Below are 12128 nucleotides of genomic sequence, written 5' to 3'. Positions count from 1 at the left end.
GGCTTACCTAATCGTAGGGACTAGGTGCCGTCACGATGGCTCACGGAGGGCGAACCGGAGTCGTGAAAAGTTAGTATCAGAGCTCTAGGTTCATAGGAGTTATGAATCACAAGCCAGTTTATTAGAGTCTTGCTGATCAGTACGGAGACGTTTGTACTTATCTACGAGAGGCTATGTTGTTAGGAAAATTTCACTTCATTTGATTTCCTTATCATGCGAGATTTTGATATCACAATTCTAAACTTCTGTCTTCTATTCTCTCACAGATGATGAGGACATGTGCTACACGATATGATCAGGCACTCGCGCCCCCTACTGCAACCGTCAGAGGCCGGGCCAGGGTAAAGGCTGAGGACGCACATGTGGTATAGCCAGATCACCTGCACGAGCTGCCACTAAGGTACCACCAACAGTTCCAGCCGGAGTCCAGGCGCCTGATATGCCTACTGCTACTACTACTCCAGTACTTCAGGAGACTCTGGCACAGTTCATGAGCATGTACACCACTTTGGCTCAGGTAGGGTTGCTTCCCCTTACTGCAACTATATCTCAGGTCGGGGGAGGAGCATAAACTCCCCCCGCCCGCACTCCTGAGCAGCAAGTGCAAGTTGGGTAAGTCCCTAAGATTATTCCCGTACAGCCTGTAGCCCCAAGTCAACCCGAGGACAGGGCAGCAGTTTCCGAGGATGAGTAGCGGAGGCTTGAGAGGTTCAAGAAGTATGATCCTCCTATATTCAGTGGGTTAGCTTCAGATGATGCTCTGGGATTTCTGGAGGAGTGTCAACGTATCCTCCGCACTATGGGTATATCAGGACTGAGCTGGGTTTCTTTCACTGCTTTCCAGCTTTGAGGAGCCGCCTATGAGTGGTGGTGCACCTATGAGTTAGACAGTCAAGATGAGGCTGCTTCACTGACTTGGACTCAGTTTTCAGATCTGTTCCTGAGAGAGTATGTTCCTCAGAGCCTCAGGGACGCATGGCGCGCAGAGTTTGAGCATTTGCGCCAGGGTACTATGACTATCTCGGAGTATGCTGTCCGTTACACCAGTTTGGCTAGGCATGCACCAGCCTTGATTTCTACTGTTCGCGAGAGGGTTCACCGGTTTATTGAGGGCCTTATTGCCAGCATCAAGTCTAGCATGGCTTGTGAGTTGGAGATGGATATTTTTTATCAACAGGTGGTGAGCATTGCTAGGAGTATTGAGGGTATGCATGCTAGGGAGAGAGAGGAGAGGGAGGCCAAAAGGTCTCGAGAGTCGGGCCATTTCTCTGGTGCCCATGCCCCAGTAGCAGGTCGTCATGGTAGGGGTTATATGAGCCACCCTATTCATTCGGCTCTTCCAGCAACCAGTGGTATTCCAACTCCTCCTAGGACTCAGGAGCCTTATTATGCACCATCGGTATCTAGCGTGCCTCATATGCGGGGTACTTTTAGAGGTCAGTCTAGCAGACTTTGCCCGAGCCAGTCACAACTACCATGTCCTCCTAGAGCTTGTTTTGAGTGTGGTGACACATGTCATATGGTGAGGGATTACCCCAGACTTGTGAGGGGTGCACCTCCATAGACTTCTCAGCCACATCGTGCCCCGCAGAGTTCTCAGGCTATGGTTACAGCTCCAGTTGCTACCCCACCTGCTTAGCCAGCTAGAGGTGGAGGTCGGGGAGGTAGAGGTCACCCTAGAGGGGGAGGCCAGGCCAGATACTATGCCCTTCCTGCCTGTACCGAGGCTGTTGCCTCCGATTCTATCATCACAGGTATTATACTGGTTTGTCACAGAGATGCATCGGTTCTATTCGATCCATGCTCGACTTACTCTTATGTGTCTTCTTATTTTGCTCCGCATTTTGGTGTACCTCAGGATTCTTTGAGTTCCCCTGTTTGTGTTTCTACTTATGTGGGAGATTCTCTTGTTGTGGACTGCGTTTATCGGTCGTGTTTGGTTACTCTTAGTGGTTTTGAGACTAGAGTCAATTTATTGTTACTCAGCATGGTAGATTTTGATATTATCCTGGGCATGGACTGGTTGTCGCCCCATTATGCTATTTTTGATTGTCGCGCCAAAATCGTGACGCTGGCTATGCCAGGTATACCGCATGTTGAGTGGATGGGTACCTTTGATCACACTCCCAGTAGAGTTATTTCTTTCCTTAAGGCTCAACAAATGGTTGAGAAAGGGTGCGACGCGTATTTAACTTATGTGAGAGATGTCAGTGTTGATACCCCTTCAGTTGATTTAGTCCTAGTAGTACGAGATTTTCTTGATGGGTTTCCAGCTGATCTTTCGGGCATGCCACCTGATAGAGATATTGATTTTGGTATTGATCTATTGCCGGGCACTCAGCCCATTTCTATTCCTCCGTATCGTATGGCTCCTTTTAAGTTGAAGGAGTTAAAGGATCAGTTACAGGAATTGCTAGATAAGGGTTTTATTAGGCCTAGTGTATCACCTTGGGGTGCTCCTGTCTTGTTTGTGAAGAAAAATGATGGTTTTATGCGTATGTGTATTGATTATTTCCAGTTGAACAAAGTTACAGTGAAGAACCACTATCCTTTGCCTCGTATTGATGATCTGTTTGACCAGCTTCAGGGCGCACGAGTGTTTTCTAAGATTGACTTACGCTCAGGTTACCATCAGTTGAAGATTCGGGAGCTAGATATCTCGAAGACTGCTTTCAGGGCTCGATATGGCCATTACGAGTTCCTTGTTATGTCATTTAGGCTGACCAATGCCCCAACAACCTTTATGCATTTGATGCGTAGTGTGTTCCGGTCGTATTTTGACTCATTCGTCATTATCTTTATTGATGATATTCTGGTGTATTCCCGGAGTCAGGAAGATCATGAGCAACACCTGAGGACAATGCTATAGACCTTGAGAGAAAAGAAGTTATATGCTAAGTTCTCAAAATGTGAGTTTTTGTTGGATTCCGTGGCATTATTAGGCCACATGGTATTGAGTGAGGGTATTTAGGTGGATCCGAAGAAAGTAAAAGCAGTGTAGAGTTGGCCCAGACCATCTTCAGCTACAGAGATCTGCAGTTTCTTGGCTTGGGGGGTTACTAACATCATTTTGTGGAGGGGTTTTCATCGATTGCGGCCCCTATAACCAGACTGACCCAGAAGGGTGCTCCGTTCCAGCAGACAGAAAAGTGTGAGGTGAGCTTTCAGAAGTTCAATATAGCTTTGAGTACAACCCTGTTTTGATATTGCCTACAGGTTTGGGGTCTTATACGGTCTATTGCGATGCCTCGAGGATTGGCCTTGGAACAGTGTTGATGTAGGGCGATAGGGTGATTGCCTACGCGTCCAAACATTGAAGGTACATGAGAAGAATTATCCTGTCCATGATCTAGAGTTAGTTGCCATTGTTCACGCCATGAAGATCTGGCGTCATTATTTGTACGGGGTTCCTTGTGAGATTTATACTGATCATCGGATCTTGCAACACCTATTCAAGTAAAAGGATCTAAATTTGCACCAGAGGAGATGGTTAGAGTTGTTGAAGGACTATGATATCACTATTTTGTATTATCCGGGCAAGGCCAATGTGGTGGCCGATGTCATGAGTCGCCGGGCAGAGAGTTTGGCTTATTTACCAGTATTGGAGAGGCATATGGCGATGGATGTTCAGGCCTTAGCCAGCCAGTTTGTGAGATTGGATCTTTCAGAGCCCAATCGGGTTATAGCTTGTGTGGTTTCTCGGTCTTCCTTATTTGATCGTATCAGGGAGCGTCAATATGATAACTCTCATTTGCTTGTCCTCAAGGACAAGGTTCAGCATGGTGATGCCAGAGATGTGACTATTAGTGGTGATGGGGTATTGAGGATGCAGGGTATGGTCTGTGTGCCCAATGTTGATGGGTTTCGGGAGTTGATTCTAGAGGAGGCCCATAGCTCGCGGTATTCCATTCATCCGGGTGCCACGAAGATGTATCAGGATTTGAGACAACACTATTGGTGGAGGTGGATGAAGAAAGATATAGTTGGATTTGTAGCTTGGTGCCTCAACTGTCAGCAAGTGAAGTATGAGCACCAGAGACCGGATAGGTTGCTTCAGCAGATAGAGATTTCGGAGTGGAAGTGGGAGAAGATTACCATGGATTTCGTAGTTGGACTCCCACAGACTTTGAAGAAGTTCGATTCCATTTGGGTAATTATGGATCGGCTGACCAAGTCCGTGCACTTCATTCCTGTATGTACTACTTATTCTTCGGAGCGGTTGGCGGAGATTTATATTCGGGAGATTGTTCGTCTGCAAGGTATTCTAGTTACCATCATTTCAGATAGAGGTACTCAGTTCACATCACGGTTCTGGAGGGCCGTTTAGCATGAGTTGGGTACTCGAGTGGAGTTGAGCACAACATTTCACCCTCAGACGGATGGACAGTCCGAGCGTACTATTCAAATTCTTTAGGATATGCTCCGTGCGTGTGTGATTGAGTTTGGAGGGTCTTAGGATCAGTTCTTGCCATTGACGGAAATTGCCTACAACAACAGCTATCAGTCCAGCATTCAGATGGCACCGTACGAGGCTTTATATGGTAGGCGGTGTAGATCCCCGATGGGTTGGTTTGAGCCAGGTAAGGCTAAATTATTGGGCAAAGACTTGGTTCAGGATGCTTTGGAGAAGGTTAAGGTGATTCAGGATAGGCTCCGCACAACCCAGTCCAGACAGAAGAGCTACGCAGACCGGAAGGTTCGCGATGTTTCCTATATGGTTGGAGAGCGGGTTCTGCTTCGAGTTTCACCTATAAAGGGCATTATAAGATTTGGTAATAAGGGGAAGTTGAGTCCAAGGTTTATTGGCCCTTTTTAGATATTGAGGTGTGTTGGGGAGGTTGTTTATGAGCTTGCCTTACCTCCCAGCTTAGCAGGAGTTCATCCGGTGTTTCATGTTTCTATGCTCCAGAGGTATCACGGTGATCCGTCGCACGTGTTGGATTTCAGTTCAGTCTAGCTGGACAAGGATCTATCTTATGTTGAGGAGCCAATGGCAATATTGGACAGGCAGGTTAGAAAGCCGAGGTCAAAGAACATTGCATCAGTGAAGGTTTAGTGGCAGGGTCAGCCGGTGGAGGAGGCAACCTGGGAGACCGAGCAGGATATGCGCAGCCATTACCCTCATCTTTTCACTACTTCAGGTATGTCTCTATGCTCGTTCAAGACGAATAGATGTTTAAGTGTGGGAGGATGTAACGACCCAGCCGGTCATTTTAAGAATTAACGCCCGATCCCCTATTAACTGCTTTCCTTTTGTTTATTTATGCTATTTCTATTTGCCAGGATGTTCGGTTTTGAGTTTCGGAGAGTTTTGGGACACTTAGTCCATAAATGAGAGCTTAAGTTTTGGAAATTTGACCGTAGTCGAAATAGTGTGAAAATAGCCTTAGAATGGAATTCTGATGGTTTCATTAGCTCCGTTGGGTGATTTTAGGCTTAGGGGCGTGTTCGGATTGTGTTTTGGAGGTCCGTAACTAATTTAGGCTTGAAATGCCGAAAGTTGAATTTTGAAGTTTCCGGTTCGATAGTGATATTTTGACCCAAGGGTCGAAATGGAATTTCGACAGTTGGAGTAGCTCTGTAGTGTTGAATGTGATGTGTGTGAAAAATTTCAGGTCTTTCGGACGAGGTTTGATAGACTTTTTGATCAAAAGCGTAAATTAAGAGTTTTTGGAGTTCTTAGGCTTGAATCCATGGTTAATTCGATGTTTCGATGTTGCTTTAGGTGTTTTAAGGATTAGTATAAGTTTGGACAGTGATATTATACTTGTTTGTGTTTTTGGTTGAGGTCCCGGGGGATTCGGGATGGTTTCAGAAGGTTGTCGGAAGGATTGGAAGTTGTTTGAGCAGTTTCAACTGCTGATCTTCTGTCATAACCGCACCTGTGGTTGGGTCCCGCAGGTGTGGAGCCGCAGAAGAGGCGGAGTCATCGCAGAAGCGGAAAGGGGAGATACCAGCAGGAATCGAAGAAGTGGGAGCTTCACCGCCGAAGCGGCACCGCATCTGCGCAAGGTTAACCGCAGGTGCAGAAGCTGGGCTTTAAGTGAAATGTCGCAGATGCGACCATGTCCTCGCAGAAGTGGGACCGCAGGTGCGGTCCCAGTGTCGCAGAAGTGGATTAACTGGGTAGAACATATAAATACTTGCCTTCGCGAATTTGGGTTATTTTCACCTCTTTTCAAACGGAAAGAAGCCTTGGGGAGCATTTTCAAGGGAGATCTTTAGAGGAATTCATTGGGGTAAGGTCCTTGGTCCCTAAACTCTTTATTGAGGCGATTTTAATCATTATAAACATGAAAATTTAAGGAAAATTAGTGGTAATTTAGGGGTTAGGGCTTGAATAATTAGAGCCTTTGAGTGATGATTTGAGGGACCATTTGAGGTCCGATTTTGATACTTTTGGTATTATTGAACTCGTGAGAGTGTGGGAATTCTGGAAATGTAAATTTTACCCGATTCCGAGACATGGGCCCGAGGGGCGTTTTGGTCATTTTACCTAATTTCACGTATTAGCTTAGAATTTAATTATAGAATCAGTTACTTGAAGTATTATTTACATTATGCAATTGAATTGAATAGATTTGGGCCATTTGGAGTTGAGTACTCGTGGCAAGAGCGTGGTTTCAGGTTGATTTTGAGCTGGTTCGAGGTAAGTGGCTTGCCTAACCTTGTGTGGGGGACATTCCCCTTAGGATTTGGTATTGTGGTAATTGAAATGCCTTGTACATCAGTTGACGAGTATGTACTTGTGCTAATTGTTGAAAATCCTGTTTTAACTTTAATTGTTTTTTCCTTTCTAGCTTACTCTACTTGAAATTTAAATCTGCTACTAGCTTAGAAAAGCATGTTTAATTTACTTAATTGCTTTAATGTTTAAACTGCCGTAATTGTATTATGGGAAGCATGTTAGATTAGAATGACCTGTTTTACTTGGTACGAAATTTAGCTTAATTGAGTATTCCTTGTGTTGTTACCGTGTGTTTTACTTTGGGACTACGGGACGGTATCCCGGGAGATCCCCTGTACGAATTGATAATTTGAGTTGAGGTGTGGGATACCGAGAGATCCCTAGCACGTATATATAGGATACCAAGAGATCCTTGGGATACCAAGAGATCCCTGGCGTGTATTGAGGGTACTAAGAGATCCTCAGGATACTAAGAGATCCCCGATTATTATCTTTGGGAAGAGTGGTATTCCTGGTAATTGTTTTTGTTTCTGTTTCAATTGTAGTTGTCCTTATTATCCTGTATTGATTCTTATTGTTATCTTTCAACTGTACTACTTTATCTTATACTGTTGCACCTTATATTTCATTTAATCTCAGTAGGGCCCTGACCTTCCTCGTCACTACCCGACCGAGGTTAGCTTGACACTTACTGAGTACCACTGTGGTGTATTCATGCCCTTTCTGTGCATGTTTTTCATGTGCAAATCCAGGTACCTCCACTCAGACTCATCACGCTTGAGACGAGGCGCTTGTAGAGACTCCGAGGTATATCTGCCGCATCCGCAGACTGAAGAGTCCCTTTCTACTCCCCCTTTTTAGTATTAGCCCTTATGTATTTTTCCTTTCCTTTGTTAGATATTCTGGAGTTAGATGCTTGTAGACATTCTAAGGCTTGTGATCACGAGATTCTGGGTTTTGGGAAATATATTCAGATTTCGAGAGTTATTATTGTGTATGCCGAGCGGCACTTTTAAACACTATTTTATTCCACTATGTTGTTTTTTTTATTTCTTCCGCAAATTGGTTTATTTTCCGCATTGTTAGTCTTACCTAGTCGTAAGGACTAGGTGCCATCACGATGGTTCACGGAGGGCGAACCGGGGTGGTGACACTAGCGTGCAGGTAGATTCCATATTAGCGGTGCTACAAAAGAGGAAAAAGGCTATTGGGTGGACATTGGCGGATATTCAGGGTATAAACCCCGCCTTTTGCATGCATAAGATCAAGTTGGAGGATGGTGCTAAACCATCTATTGAACATCAAAAGAGACTCAACGAGGCTATGCAAGAAGTTGTAAAGAAGGAGATTAACAAATGGTTGGATGCTGGGGTTGTCTACTCCATCTCCAATAGTTCATGAACTTCTCCGATTCAATGTGTCCCAAAGAAGGGGTGGGTATGACGGTAGTCACCAATGACAAGAATGAATTGATTTCTACAAGAATGGTGATTGGTTGGAGGGTGTGTATGGATTATCGCAAGCTCAACAAAGTCATAAGGAAGAATCACTCTCCACTTCCTTTCTTAGATCAAATGCTCGATAGATTGGCTGTTCGTGCTTTTTGTTATTTTTGTGATGGTATCCGGCTACAACCAAATTCTCATTACTCCAGAAGATCAAGAGAAAACAATCTTTACATGTCCCTATGGTACTTTTACTTTCAAACGGATGCCATTTGCTTTCAAGCGGATGCACCAACGACTTTTCAAAGGTGTATGACGGCTATTTTCACGTACATGGTGGAAGACTACCTTGAAGTTTTCATGGATGACTTCTCGATGGTTGGAGAAGTACATCGGTGGTTGGACTACCTTGAAGATTCTATTGATGAATGTCTTGCAAGATTCTATTGATGAATGTGTTGCAGATTTAGATAAAGTATTGGCTAGATGTGAAGAAACCAATTTGGTGCTCAATTGGGAGAAATGTCATTTCATGGTTGAGGAAGGTACTGTCCTTGGCCATAAAATCTCGAGGAATGGAATTGAAGTTGACAAGGCAAAGATTGAGGTGATTTCTAAGCTTACACCCCAACTTTGGTGAAAGGTATGCGGAGTTTCTTAGGCCACGCTAGTTTTTACCGGCTCTTTATCAAAGATTTCTCTAAAGTGGTGAACCCTTTGTGCAAGCTTCTTAAGAAGGATGCCAAGTTTAATTTCAATGATTATTGCATGAGAGCTTTTGAATTGTTGAAGCTTAAGTTGACAACTACTCCCACCATCATCGCTCCAAATTGGAGTGTGCCTTTTGAACTCGTGTGATGTAAGTGACGTAGCGGTTGGGATTGTTTTGGGGCAATGTATCAACAAGATTTTCCATCCGGTATACTATGCTAGTAAGACCATGAATATTGCCAAGTCAACTATACCATTACGGAGAGAGAACTTCTTGCTATTGTGTTTGCAATTGAGAAGTTTCGCCCGTACTTGATAGGTGCAAAAGTTATTGTCCATACGGATCATGTAGCGCTTCATTATCTTATGAGAAAAAAGGACTCGAAAACTCAGTTGATGAGATGGGTGCTCTTGTTACAAGAATTTGATATCGACATTCAGGATAGAAAAGGTAGTAAACACTAAGTGGTGGACCACTTGTCTCGTTTGGAGGTGGGGAGGCCGCATGATGGCCTTGAAATCAATGATTCTTTTTCCTCTGAGCAAATTTTGGCGATTGAAATAAAAGAGATGCCATGGTTCACGATCTTAGCAAATTTTCTTGTTTGTGGAATCATTCTGGATGGGTTCTCTTCAAACCAAAGGAAGAAGCTCAAAAGGGATTGTCAAGATTATTATTGGGATGAACCATACCTTTTACGGATTTGTACGGATGGGGTGATTAGGAGGTGTGTACTGGAAGAAGAGTAAGGTGATATTTTGGGGCTTGTCATTCTTCACCATATGGTGGAGCAAGAACGACGACCAAAGTGCTTAGTTGTGGTTTCTATTGGCCCACTCTTTACAAGGATGGAAGTGAGTTAGTGAAAAGATGTGATGAATGTCAACGGGCCAGTGGAATCTCAAAGAAAAATGAAATGCCTCTCACAACCATTTTAGAAATTGATATTTTCGATGTGTGGGGCATTGACTCTATGGGTCTTTTTGTGAGTTCTTCTGGAAACACCTACATCTGGGTCAAGGTGGATTATGTGTCCAAATGGGTTGAGGCCGTCACTTTACCCAACAATAAGGTGAGAAGTGTAGTGGCTTTCTTGAAGAAGAATATTTTCACAAGGTTTGGTACTCCACGTGCAATTATAAGCGATGGGGGTCACATTTTTGCAACAAGGCTTTTGACACTTTACTTAGCAAGTATGGTGTTACTCACAAAGTCATGACTCCCTATTACCCACAAACTAGTAGGAAAGTGGAAGTTTCCAATCGGGAGATAAAGAGTATCTTATATAAAATAGTGAATGCTAATCGGACGGATTGGTCCAAACAGCTTGATGATGTATTATGGGCTTATCGGACGGCTTACAAAACACCTATTGGAATGTCGCCATACCGGTTAGTGTTCGGAAAAGCTTGTCATCTTCCGATGGAACTAGAGCACAAGGTAATGTGGGCTCTAAAGAAGCTGAATATTGATTGGAAAGTAGCCGTTAACTTGAGGGTTGCACACTTGAATGAATTGGATGAGTTCTGATACCATGCTTATACAAGTTCGTCCTTGTACAAAGAAAAGATGAAATATCTTCATGACAAATACATTTGGAACAAAGAGTTCAAAGTGGGCGATCTTGTATTGTTGTTTAACTCAAGGTTGAGGATGTTTCTCGGGAATCTAAAATCCAAGTGGAGTGGTCCTTTTGAAATTGTTGGTGTGACACCTTTTGGTGCATTAGACTTGAAGAACAAAAATAATGAAGTATTCCCAGTCAATGGTCACCGGGTGAAGCACTGCTTGGGCATGGTTGGAGATAGCCACGTGGTGGTGGTCATTCACTTCACTTGAGGGTATTTTGCGTCGTGTCATAACGTTAAATCAGGCGCTTCTTGGGAGGCAACTCAAGTTCTTTTCCTTTTTCTTTTGTAGTTAGATGTTATTTATGTTCTAACTTGATTTGAAGTGTGATACAGGGATGAGTGTGACTTATAAGATAGGTGGACAAAAATATGGCTAAATGTTCAAAAATGTGCATACCGCACTCTATTTGTGCAGACTGTACATTTCTATGTGGTACAGCAGAAGAGCATTGAGGCCGCACGTTTCTCTTGCGGACTGCCCATTTGAAATATTAAAGAAATGTCAAAATACCAACTCTCTAAAGTTTGAGCTTGTCAGTGCGGAGGTCGATCTGCGATTGCACAAGAAATCTGCGGCCGCACCTGAAAATGTGCGGACTACACATTGGTTTATGAGAATATCCACCCAGGTGACAAAGTGCGGACTGCACTAACCTTTTTCGCCTTCTCAAAATAGTTGGTATAAATAGAACAGTAGACCTCATTGTACACTTTTTGCTTCTGAACAAAGCACGGTTGATCTAATGATTTTCTTGGAGATTTCTAACTGTCCTCACACACCACCACCTTGATTATTCACTCATTACACTCACTCTATCCGGTATGCTTCAATCTCATGTTAAAGTTTTTTATATTAGTTAAATTTTTAGTTCTTTTTAGGCCATCTGTTATTATAGCTCGATTATGTGTCCATGTGTGGTAGATCTAGTCTGGGTAACAATAATACATGCTCTAATGGGTTTGGGTTAGTGTAATTTCATGTTTTTACCATGTTATCATGCCTATTTTTGTAAGAAATTGAAAAACCTAAGTAGAAAAAAGTGGTATGCTTGTAACATTTTGAAAACTGCAGCCACACTTGAATTTGTGCGGTCCGCAGATTAGCAAAATTGGAAACTCAAACAAGAAGGAATCTGCTACTACAAGTTAGTCCACATATTTCCCTCTTTGGCCGCGGATCAACCATTTCTCTGTCATCAGAGAGTCAAAATTTTTGAGAGTCAGAAGTGCGGTCGCAAGTTAAAACGTGCAAACCACACTTCCTTTCTGCAGCTGCACAATAGATTTATGCAGACTGCAACTCCCTTTTACAGTGTGGACCACAGATCCCTTTACATGCAAACATATGTTATATTTACCATCCCACTGTGTCCAATTGTTTCTCCCTTACCTATATAAGTCCTGAATATGTTGAACAATAAATTGCAACTAACAATCTTCTTTGCTTTGGTATAGACAATGGTTCAATCAAGAGCTCGAGGCGACACTTCAAAGGGAAAAGGTAAATCTTCCCGGGGTCGAGGTAGAGGTACCTTGCCCCTTGGACATCCTAAGACTATCAAAAAGAAAACCATAGCCGACAGAAGGAGAGATGCAAACCTCTCCAAATCTAGTTCCTATGTCCCGTCTAGGGAGGTGTCAGAAGGCAACTC

Source organism: Nicotiana tabacum, chromosome 5 (genome assembly GCF_000715075.1).
Source record: "Nicotiana tabacum cultivar K326 chromosome 5, ASM71507v2, whole genome shotgun sequence".
NCBI lineage: Eukaryota > Viridiplantae > Streptophyta > Magnoliopsida > Solanales > Solanaceae > Nicotiana > Nicotiana tabacum.
The sequence above is the reverse complement of the archived record's forward strand: the minus strand, read 5'-3'. Positions refer to the sequence as shown.